Here is a 12,663-nt window from a genome sequence, read left to right on the forward strand (position 1 = left end):
TTAACCTAAATTACTACTGTTTCTTAAAATGAAGAGCTTACCCCATAGCGTCTCTTATCTAATCTAACAAGATCGTGCACTATTCTAACATACACAGCCACATCACGCACTATGCTCTGCTTTTCACTATCACCTATCACTCAAACTAGTTCAAAAGGCTTTGTCCTCTTCAATCTTCTAGTTTGCCCAGTAGTATCGAGGAGCTGGATTTCCTCAATATTCTTGTACTTATTTAAGTTGTTTGTCGGGATTCCTGCTATCTTCTTGATGATTATATCCAGGTTCCATTCCTAGGTCTTAATAATATTTGTTTATAAAGTAATAACTTATTATACATGGACAATGTTGAGTTTCTTCCAATTAGCCAATACACTTTTTATATCTTTATTTTGGTTATATCTGGTTTTTTGTAGACCACTTTCAGCTGATTCTAAAAAAAAATTAAAATGAACGGTAATTTTTCTATTCTTTACAATTAAAAATCAAAATATTTACAGGTAATACATACATAAATGATTCGTTTCATAAAGAAAATTGAAAACGGATTTTATAATACTTACATAATCAGGGCCGGCGATAACGGGCCTGCAAGGGATGCACTGCAGGCGGGCGCCCTTGTTTGGGGGCGCCAAAATGGGCTTTTTTCTGCTGGTGTGATACAAAATATTAATTTAAAAGAAACTGAAGGGCGCCAATGCTAGTTTTGCAGACGGGCGCCTGATACCCTAGCGCCGGTACTGTACATAATTGTTTAAGGCTATGGGTACATAATTCGCAAATATTTTACGTGTATTCCGACTTTTTCTGTCTTTACACGGCAAATTACGCGTAGTAAAATTCACACTGGTATGGATATGTAAACATTACTAGCATGCCCCGCTCACTCTAATAAAAAACATGTAATCGTATTTATTTTCCTTCCATTTAGTCAGAGGCGCTGATGTCGGCCTTGTGATTGGTGGAACATGACTTTTGACAAATCCTGCGCTATCTGTGAATCTGTAATCTGTGTTCGTGTTCGTTCGTTCGTTGTCGTTCACTTATTTTATATGGTCGGTTATGTGATGTGTTTGTGTCACCATAAAAAGCTGATATTCAGTCGTGTTTTTTGATATTTTTGTTATTTCATAATCGAGTACCTTTTTAAAGGTAAGTTTTTCTGATTGTAGGTACTGTTTATCCAACAGTTTTAAAATACACATTTTATTTCACGTTTTGTTGTTAGGTCTAATGGCTCCGTTCAGCTGTTGTGTGCAGACGGTGGAAAAATTCGACAAGTAAACATTTATTTAATCCAAATTACTAATATTTCTATGTAAAATGTCACATTATTGTTTAAATAAACAAGTAAGAAATAAAAGTTGTTTTGTGTTTTACCTTTACTGTCCACTTGAATAAATAAAATATTAAATATTGGAAGTACCGTATGGAGGCTATGATGTACCTAGCATGGAGGCTAGATTATGCCACTCTCCCTTTCCAATCAACAGCAAGAATGTTTAAAATTTCACACCTATCATGTAGAAACTACAGACCACTTATGTGGAGGCCAGATTTGTAGTATCCTTCCAATTAAACAGGTGCTGAAATACGTGACATATTTTTTGAAGGGTAAGATCGCATTCTACCAAATCACACAACACTTTTTTCTATGATTACTAGAATGTCATTCTACTTGAAAATGTCATTATTAATTTCAAGAGATGGGTTTTGAATGTTCTTGGATAACTGTTATTTTTATAATTGGAAATTATTAATTCAGTTAATAAATGTGATAATTTTTTCACTAACTATGTATTCAGTGATTGTAATAATTTATTTGTACAACAAAGACTAATACTCAATCGAGAAAAGAGGAAAAGTGTTAAAGTGATTTTTTAATAAGATATTGTTATAGAACGCTTACAATTTTGAACATCTTTAACAACAAAATAATTGGATCACAGAATATATTATCCTGATGTATTCTCTGCTTGGATCTTCCACAAAGAATACACAATAAATAACTTTTTATTAAGTTCACGTCTTAAATCAATTATTTATCAAATACACTATATTTCAATAATATTTAATCAATAACTCAACATATTCCCGATGCAATGTCAAATATTTAAAATTGTCACTGATTGTCAGTGTCTGACTGACAATATAAATATGCTGACAATATTATATTCGGCTGAGTGCGTTGTAAGACAAAGATAGATTTGGAAAATATTACCACGGCATTGTGTTTATTTTTTTCGAATCCTGAAAAAACCAATAAATATTTTTGAAAAATTTAAACGCAGTATGAAAGACTTAATTATTACCGAGGGCCGAAAGTCCCTTAGAATAAATAAAAAGTTTATTTTGAATGATATATTGGAAATTAAAAATCACACTAAATTTTCTCTTAGTTTTTCACCCCTGTAACTTATTAAAATAAACATTATAGAAGTTCTCAGGGACTTTCGGCCCTCGCTAATAACGTGATCTTTCATTCTGCGTTTAAATTTTTCAAAAATACTTATTAGTTTTCTCAGGATTCGAAAAAAATGAATCCCCATTTGAATTGCATTGCAGCCGAAAATACGTACCGATCCTCTTAAGAGATCCAGCCAGAGCCAAAACTAGCATACTAAACAGTACAGTTGAGTACAGCAAAAAAAGCCACTAATTTCCATTTTTCACCCCCTTATCGATGCATTTTTTTCCAATCAAAATTTTTACTAAATTTTTAGGTTATCTTATTCTTATGATGAAAATGAAATAATTGATGACTTGATGACCAATGACCACGCGACGCTACATAAATACTCGCGCGGCAAATTTGAAAATGAACGCAAATTGAATAGTAAATGGCCTCTCTATATAGCCACTTTACACGATGCAACTAATTGCGCAATTAATTGCACAATTTCTTGCAGCAATAGAAATTGCATCGTGTCATACGCAAATTGCACAGAAAAGCTGCAACTTCTTGCAGCAATTTCTTGCTGCAAGAAGTTGCAGCTAAATAGAACATGTCCTATTTTTCATGCAATTTTTTCTGCAATTTGGCTATATTTTTAGTAACTTTTAAGGCTACACTGTTTGTTTTGATATTCTGTCATCCGAAATTTCAAATTAAACAATTTTTGACAAAACTAGAGGAACTTTTTACCAATTTCACGCTTCACAGATAACATTATTCTGGTGGATAACTTTAATTATGCAACATAGGGATTAAAGAAACTATATTCTATTTTTATTTCTTTTGTATTTAACAATGTTTAACAACTTATTTCCTTTTGTAAATATAATTTTCTCAAATTATCATCTAACATTTTTAATCTAATATATCGATAACTCTACTTAAAAAATTACATTTTTAATTTATAAAAACAACATAACCCAAAATTTATGGTATTTCATGTCAGTTTATGCAATTACTTGCACTGTGTAATCACTTTATTGTAGAAAGCTAGTTGCAACTTATTGCAGAAGTTCTTGCTGCAAGAACTTGTGCAATAAATTTCGCAATTACTTGCATCGTGTAAAGTGGCTATTAGAGTATGGAAAATTTTACCCCTCCAGGAGGACATTGTACTCTTTTCATAGAATATCTTGTGGTAACTTTCCAGCCATAATTTAATCAGATGTTCACGGAATAGAACTTTGATAGTAGAATTCCTGGAATGTTTTGTTAGGGAAAACTTTTATTTTATTTATTCTTGAATATTTCCTGTTGTTAAACATTGTAACCAATAATTTACAAATAAGATTTTCATTACATTACATGCAATCAAAAACATGTTTTGGATATTAACCCAAGTAGCAATTTGTCGACGCGACAACGTTGTCTACCGCGTGGCAACGTTTTGTTACAACGTTGTTATTGCCTAGAAGACGACCCTATTCTGCACTAATTTGGTGGACGATTTTTGAGTTGTCTTGACGTTGCCTAGGCAACCTCATATGAAGCAACATCGTTTCGTAAGCGTTGCATAAGACAACTGAAGCGACTATAAAAAGAACCTGCGCGTGCAATGGTTGCTCAAGGAGTCAGACTAGTTATGTTTTTTTACCTATATTTTTAACACCTGTATGGTGAATGCGAAAACCAAAATGGTAAGTAACTATTTTGACATCGTCCCAGGCAACCAAACGACGTTTTTATAACGTAGATAACACGTCATAAAAATGACCAATTGACGTGTTTCTATGACGTAGTATCGACGTTGAAAATCACGTGTATTTGTCTCATCGATTTGACGTCATAATTGTGACGATTTTAAAACGTCTAAAAAGTGACGTCTTTTATACGTCGGTAATATTCACGTCTTTAATACTTTCAAAAAGTGACCTCTTTCAGGTGTTTCAAAATAGGTAGTATAAAAAATAGGTAACATGAAAGCTATAGGTCTACGTCTCATGTGTAGATGAAGATATACTACTATTTGTTTAAGATCGCTTGTGCATTAGAAGTAATCTAACATTGATTCTGCATGATTGTACCAGCCCTCGCATTATAGAATTTTCACTATTTATATAAGTATACCTACTTACTGTGTCAAAACTGAAAAAACATACAAACTAATAAATAATTTATTAACAAATTACTCGATAAAAGTCGATAACACATAATTAGTTCATTAACAGAAAATAAACATAACCTCAAACAGTTGTCAAGAAGAATACTGCATTAAACTAACTCACTGAGCAAAAACGAATACAAATCTCTTAATTAACACGTTTCTTCAACTAAATATCTAAACGAAAAGTCTTATTTTATCACACAAGACACAAACCACGTAAACAATAAATGAGAAATTTCTTATGAAAATTATTTAACGACATTGTTTGGAGTAATACAAACAAGCTCCTCCCAATTTTGTGACGTCAGACTTAAACTGTCTGAAAAGAAAACGTTTTTTAAACGTTACTTTAACGTCATTAATCGTACGTATTTAAAGTCACCTACAAAAGACGTCTATATGACGTAATTTTCAAATACGTGTATATATTCAACCAAAATTGACGTTTTCTCGACGTTATATGACGTCAGTTGGTGGCCTGGGGTATTAGGTATTTAAATTTATATAAATACATAAAGGACTTAAACAAAATTACCTGATCTGAAATTTATAAACGCATCTCAGATTACCGTCAAATATGGATATTTCACCTTTAAAAAACACACGCGCTACTTTTTTACGACATTTTTGACAAAAAATATGCATATTTAAAAAAATCAAATTTTAATATAAAAGTCAAAATTTATGTTAAAGATGTTCTGTATAAATTTAATGTATTGATGGTGCTTTTAAAGGTATCAGAAAATGCCTGCATTTTTTATATTCTGTATTTTCATTTTCTTTACATCCCAAAAATCTCAAGTGAAACCAAAATGGTGCATTAAACAATATTACCTTATTACTAAAAAAATACCTTATTACCAACCCTAGACCGATAAGACAACTTAGAAGTCCAATCGCCAACCAAGCCCGGCCGCGCTGACTATCCCAACCATTTTAGAACGCACCCTCTTATTGGGTGACAGAGAGATCATGTGACCAGTGTCAAAAGTGTAGCATTCTCCTTAACAGCGTTGTCACATTTAGGAGATTTCTACTTTTTTGGTAGATTTTTGATATTTTTTAAAATATTCTAGTAGGTAATATTTTTTAGTAGATTTTTGGTATACAGTCGAACCCGCTTATTAAAATCCCTGTTATAGGAATATCCCGGTTTATGGAATATAAATTCAAGTTCCCGAAACATTTCCATTTACTCCTTAATAAATTTATCTGTTTATTGGAATAGCATCTAACTAGATAATACCGCTTATTAGCATATTTTGCAGGTCAAAGAATATTTTTTTTACAATTTACTAAAAATTTAAATTATGTTTGGTATTATGGTTTGTCGTCAACGGCCTGTAGTGCTGGATTAGATATTATTAGGGTAATAAATATTTATTACTTTGTTACGAATACCAATTCGATCTTTAGCATGGCCGACAAATGCATGGGTCATAAAATAATTTTTATTTGTCTACACAAAGGCACTGTTGCCTGTTATAAAATTGTTAGAAGCAGTTTATTTAGAAATCACTCAGAGTACCTACTTGTTTGCAAGATGGAATTATGGCTTCGTTAAATTCGAAAAGAAGAGAAAAGAACAAGAATGTAACAATCCATTTCTTGACGCCAATAAAACTTCTATTCAACCCATGGATTAAGGATGACCACACGGATTAACAACGAAAAGCTAAAATTACCAATAATTTCTCAAGAAAAAAAAAGTAATTTTGTTATATATGCATTTTAATAAGAAAATATTTACATATCTACATATTGCATACATTTCATATTAATTATATAATGTATTCATTCACATACATGTAATGTAATTTGGTATTTAACACATACATAGATAAGTACTAGTTACACTACTGTATTATTGACGTAAAAAGACCTAAAACCATTTACATACACTGATTATGTAGGTACATATTATATGATATACATATCGTCATAGTATGCGTAATAAAACTACATATTGGCATAGTATGTAAAACTACACATTGGAATAGTATGTAAATAATATTATTACGTATATTCGGTAACACTTATTTCGACTAGCCACCAATGATCGGTTATTAGAATATCTCGGTTATAAGAATATCTTTGCCTTGCACAAAGGCTATTCCAATAAGCGGGTTCGACTGTATTTCAACATTTTGTTATGACTAAAATAAAATTTGCTTTTTAATAGTATTTACCCCTTTTCTAAATTAATTTTTACACATTTGGTTACAATTTCCCAATCCGAAAATAAGACCGAAAATAAGATTCAGAATAAATAGGTCATTACCGAAAATAAGATTCAGGACGTAGATGATGAATATTACAGAGAAATGAAACTGGAAACTGGATTCTTGTGTAACAAACTTGCAGATTTCAAGTAACAGTGCAAGCAGTATTTCAGGTGTTATTGAAGAGTTCTGGCATTCGGTGAGCCTATTAGAAGCTAACGATGGAAAACTAAAATATCTAAACATATGTAACTTTGCAAAACACAAAATGTTGTGTTCACGTGTTTCTAATGTTAAATGCGAAACAATTGTTTGAAGAATTAGATCCAGACATGCAGCTGTTAAAATTAGTGGATGACAAAATATTCTAGTTGTTAAATGTACCTATTCATTTTTTTCGAATCATGAGGAAACTATAATAAGTATTTTTGAAAAATTTAAACGCAGAATGAAAGACTGCATTATTTAGAAAAACCAAAACGTTTCTTTTGAATGAGATATTTGGAATTAAAATGACACTACATTTTGTCTTTTTTTCACCCCTGTAACTTATTAAAATAAACATTATAGAAGTTTTCAGGGACTTTCGGTCCTCGGTAATAACGTAATCTTTCTTTCTGCGTTTAAATTTTTTAAAATACTTATTAGTTTTCTCAGGATTCGCAAAAAATGAAAACATTTAAAATACATTGAACATTTTAACGGGCGACATTTTGCGCCTATCCCCTTAAGTTAGCTGTTGTTTTTATTATCAAAAATCCCAAATATATCACAAAAATCCTTAAGTATATTTTAGTTTTTGATTTAGTAGATTTTAGCTAAAAAATGGTAATTACCAGTTGTTGTATTGGAATAATTAGGTTTCCAATTTTTTGGAATTCCTCTTGGGACAGTTAAGACGGATATGCAGATTACTGTATAAGTATACTGTATTTACATGGCCTAAAAAGAATCTACTGATTTTGTGAAAGCAAAACTACTGAAAGAGTAAAAACTGACCTGGCAACCCCGTCTAGCAAAGCTGATACAAAGATTGAAAGATTAAGGTTATTAAATCTACTGATAAAACAGTGGACAATGGAATGGAAACCAGCTGTTAAAAAAACAAACAAACAGGTTGTTAAATAAATCGAAAATTTCCAGCAAAATAAAACATATAATAATAAGAAAAAAATAAGGTTATAAAGTAAATTCTTTTTCTCCTTCTGAAGTTGCCGCAAAGGTGTCACACACCTAGAACAACACCTAGGGTCGTGACAGACAACTTCAGAGTCGGCCAGGGCGTAAATTAGTTTAGCATTATAACGTTTTTAAGTCGTTGCGATTGTTGAAAAAACTGAACTGTGATATGTAGTTCTCACAATGGTAATAAATTAGTTGCCCGTGTAACTAAAGGTATTACTTAAAGTTGTAACATCGCAATGTCAGTCGGGATAGGGGACGTTGGCCGAAACAACTTAAAATGCTCTCGGGCAACGTTATATACAGTGCATTTGTTTGTACTGACAACCAATGCGTCGAAAAATTGCTACTTGGGAAACTATATAGTTTATAATTGTAATAATTTAATATACAATTTTGAATTAAGATTTAATCTTTTCGATTTAAACTACAGTAAAACTTGTGTTACCGGCCCCCTGCCAACACCGGCCACCTGTACTAACGGCCAGTTTAAAAATTCCCCACACTAATTACAGTAAAACCTGTCAGTAACGGCCGCTAAAAATGAAAAAGCTATTGGCCGATATAGAAAGGTAACCGGTATTGCCTGTTTTTGTAGTCTAGATATAATTGGTTTGGGGAATTTTTAAACTGGCCGTTACTACAGGTGGCCAGTAACACAGGTTGTACTGTATATCTAGGCTACAAAAACTGGCAATAACGACCACTTTTCTATATCGGCCAATAGTTCTTTCATTTTAGTGGCCGTTAGTGACAGGTTTGACTGTATTTCATTAACGTAAAGTTAACGCAAGTTAATATTTTATTGAATTATTTTGCTATTTGATCCCGTAATTGGTATAATGTGTCCAATATAAGCGTTCATAAAACGTCCGTATTTCGTCCAGTATGGACGTCCAAAGGACGTTCAGCGTCGGACGTCCAAAGGACGTCCATATTTATTCCGTCCGACGGACGTCCAACGTCGGACGTCCAAAGGACGTCCATATTTATTCCTTCCGAAGGACGTCCAACGTGGGACGTCCAAAGGACGTCCGTTTATAGTCCATGGACGTTAGGACCAAAAATGGACCTATTTTGGACGTCCAAAGGACGTCGTGTGCTATTAGGGAAGTGAGTATATATTTTGTTAAAATTTGACAGTTTTGTGTAGAAATAAATCAGATTATTAAACAAGTTTATCAAAAATAATATTCCTCAGTATTATAAGTTTGTTTTATGACCGTCAAATTTTATTTAATTCATTTCCCTAATAGCACACGACGTCCTCTGGACGTCCAAAATAGGTCCATTTTTGGTCCTAACGTCCATGGACTATAAATGGACGTCCTTTGGACGTCCGGCGTTGGACGTCCTTCGGTGGACTAAATATGTACGTCCTTCGGACGTCCGACGTTGGACGTCCTTCGGTGGACTAAATATGTACGACGTCCGATGTTGGACGTCCTTCGGGTGGAATAAATATGAACGTCCTTTGGACGTCCGTACTGGACGAAATACGGACGTTTGCTGATCGTCCATATTGGACATATTATACGAATTACGGGATAAAATAGCAAAATAATTCAATAAAATATTAACTTAATTATGTTAATAAAATAGTTTACATCGAAAAGATAATTATATTTAATTCAAAATTGCACAGTTTAATATTCTAAACATGTTTTTGTTTTTTTTTTGTAAAGTGTGAAAATCTTATTTGTAAATTATTTGTTACAATGTTTTATTATTCTAGTTACCAAGATGACATAAGTTTGCTAATTAATTCTTGTAAGCAAAAATATAATTTTTATCAATGTATCTGTGCTAAAAATGAATCTTAAGAGCATCTTTTTGAAGTTGAATATACGTGGCCGTGCCCAAAATAGGTCCAGTCTTAGTCCTAATGTCTATGGCCTATAAATGGATGTCCTTTGGACGTCCGACGTTGGACGTACTTCGGGTGAAATAAATATGAATACGGTGGAGTAAATATGTACGTCCTTCGGACTTCCGATGGTGGAATAAATACGAACGTCCTTTGGACGTCCGTACTGGACGAAATACGGACTTTTTGTGGACGTCTGAAAATCACCCCCACTACTTGGTTCCTCTGTTCACAAAACTATAACGATAGGCGATAGATTTTCGATTCACCCACCGATATCAGTTCGAAGTTGGAGAGTTGATCTCTCAGTCGTTGTCGTCGTTAGGGCTCCCGCGTAGAGTTTTATTCATTAACCACTGATTTTCATAATGTAAGAAATTATATTATATACGAATTAAAGTATAATATACTTATACATATACTATATATTACGTAAAACTGAAGACGCTGTTTCACAACATAACACAGAGTCCGACCGCCTCATCGGGCCATTTAGAGCATCAATGCATAAGCCCATCCAATGGATTATTATGTGCCCCTTTGACATAGGCGCACAACATTTTAATCTACCACCCTGAGGATTCCTGCTCCTGGAGTTTTTCTGAAGTGCCGAAACAGTCTATGTTCCTGATTCCTCGATCAGATGAGGAGTTTTCGGAGCCATCAACCCCAGACAGCTACTGGAGCTCCACGTTGCAGCCAGTCACTTCTTGGTAAGTGAACGCATTCAGACTCTGCTGCTACCACCGTCTGGACATAGCCTATCAATCCCTGATGGCCTAGAGGACAAACTCACCGAGAATGATGGACAAAACCACCAGCCAGGACAACTGGTATCCAAACATTGGTATTATTTACGTTTTTTATTACATTTACATATTTTTTCATGCTCTGATATATATTTCTTATTCTTTCTGGTATATTTTTCATACATTTTTCAATCTTATGGGTGTTTGGTAAAAAATGGGCCATAGCTTAACCTTGGATTACTGAGCTTAAAATAGGTCGATTTAAGCTAACTTACTTTAGTACGAAAGATGATAATAACCGAAATACAGGGTGTCAAATTTAAACTTTTATTTTATTCTTGATTATTTCCTGGGCAATACATCATTTTTGGTGTTGAATTTAGATTTCTTGTCCCAAAGAAACCCCGCTTACCAAATTCCGTGATATTATCCCATGCTTGTTAGGAAATATTCAAGAATAAATAAAATAAAAGTTTAAATTTGACACCTTGTATTTCGGTTATTATCAACTTTAGTACTAACGTAAGTTAACTTAAATCGACCTATTTTACCCTACGAAATCTAAGGTTAATCTATGGCCTATTCTTTACCAAACACTCTGTATAAGTACATATTTGTATTCTAGCCAATCTTTTTGATTTTCTATAAAGTATAGACTTCCTTGAATTTTGAATTACAATTGTTAAAGGAAAGTTTCGCTACCGCGGTCGCCTTTTGTTCGTCTTAACTTATTACCTCTACCCATAACGGTTCTTTTGTCAAACAGATTGGGTTGGTTATTGTAAGCAAAAAGTATTTATCTCAGTATTTTATAATCTATTTATTAATATTGAATTATCTAAAGACAGAAAGCGAAGGCGGATGAAAAAAAATTAGACAAAAGTTGAATGATTATTATAATATTATAATATAATATTACACTATATAATAAGTATACATAGATAGAATATCTTCTTTTTAAGAAATTGTCCATTATCTCCAAATGAGCAAGGTGTCGATTTGAAATATATGTATAATATACAGCCCATTACGCACCACCTTAAAAATTGAGCATTTTTGATGTCTCGAATTTCCTAAACCAGTTGTCCCATCTAAGTGATTTTTTTTATAATATTATAGCCTAGGCTATAGGTTACCTCCTTAAGCTTGTCATACACGGGGAGCTATATACTGTAATATATATTAGGTCTGTTCCTTTGTTTTAAGTGTAACACTAGTTCTTGAAAAGTGTAAGAAAAGTGTAAAAGTGTTTCTTGTTTCACTTTCTTCACTTTCTTGTTTCTTTGTTTTTCTAGTGTTTACACTTTTTTTCACGATACACTCAACTTCTGTCGTAGAACGCGTACAACTCGTTTCTTTGAAATGCTGTACGAAAAAAAGTGTAACACTTTTCTACACCTACCTCCGAGACGGTGGTGGATATTACACTCGTCCTGCGCAGTATCATCCAACCGGAGCCAGCTGTTTAGCCGTTAAATGTGTTTACAAAAAAGATATATTTCTTTTTAGTTTAATTTAAACTAGATTTATAAATTGAAAAAACTAAAGTAGCTACAAGTTTTAATTTAATTTTGCTTAACCTCCGAGTGACACTTTCCTGTAATTTTAAAATTATCACTTTTCAGTGATTTTTTTAATATGCTTTTATGTGCTTTAATATGCTTTTAAGTTCAACAAAGCATTTCCTTTAATTACAATTAAGCCAAAACATCGCAAATCCTGGGCCCTGGACTACTAAAGGTATCCGGTATCCGCATATCAGCCATGAATATGCGTTCACTACTCTACATCAAGAAATTTACTTTCCAATGGCTCTGTCACTGAATATATCAGCAAGTATAGGAAAACCTATTTAAAACTTATAAAATCAGCTAAAAAATCGTACTATCAAAATTGTCTGAGAAGCTCTAAAAGTGTTGCAAAAGAAACTTAGTCCATAATAAACAATCTTCGAAATAAAATTCACCCAGCTTAAACATTTTTCCTTTAAGACCCTGGAAATCTAAATGAATACTTTGTTAATGTGAGTAAAAATATAACATCAACAGCTTCGTGCAATTGTACTTGAGACACTGTGTCAGGTGAGG

This window comes from Diabrotica virgifera, chromosome 1 (assembly GCF_917563875.1).
Source record: "Diabrotica virgifera virgifera chromosome 1, PGI_DIABVI_V3a".
Lineage (NCBI taxonomy): Eukaryota > Metazoa > Arthropoda > Insecta > Coleoptera > Chrysomelidae > Diabrotica > Diabrotica virgifera.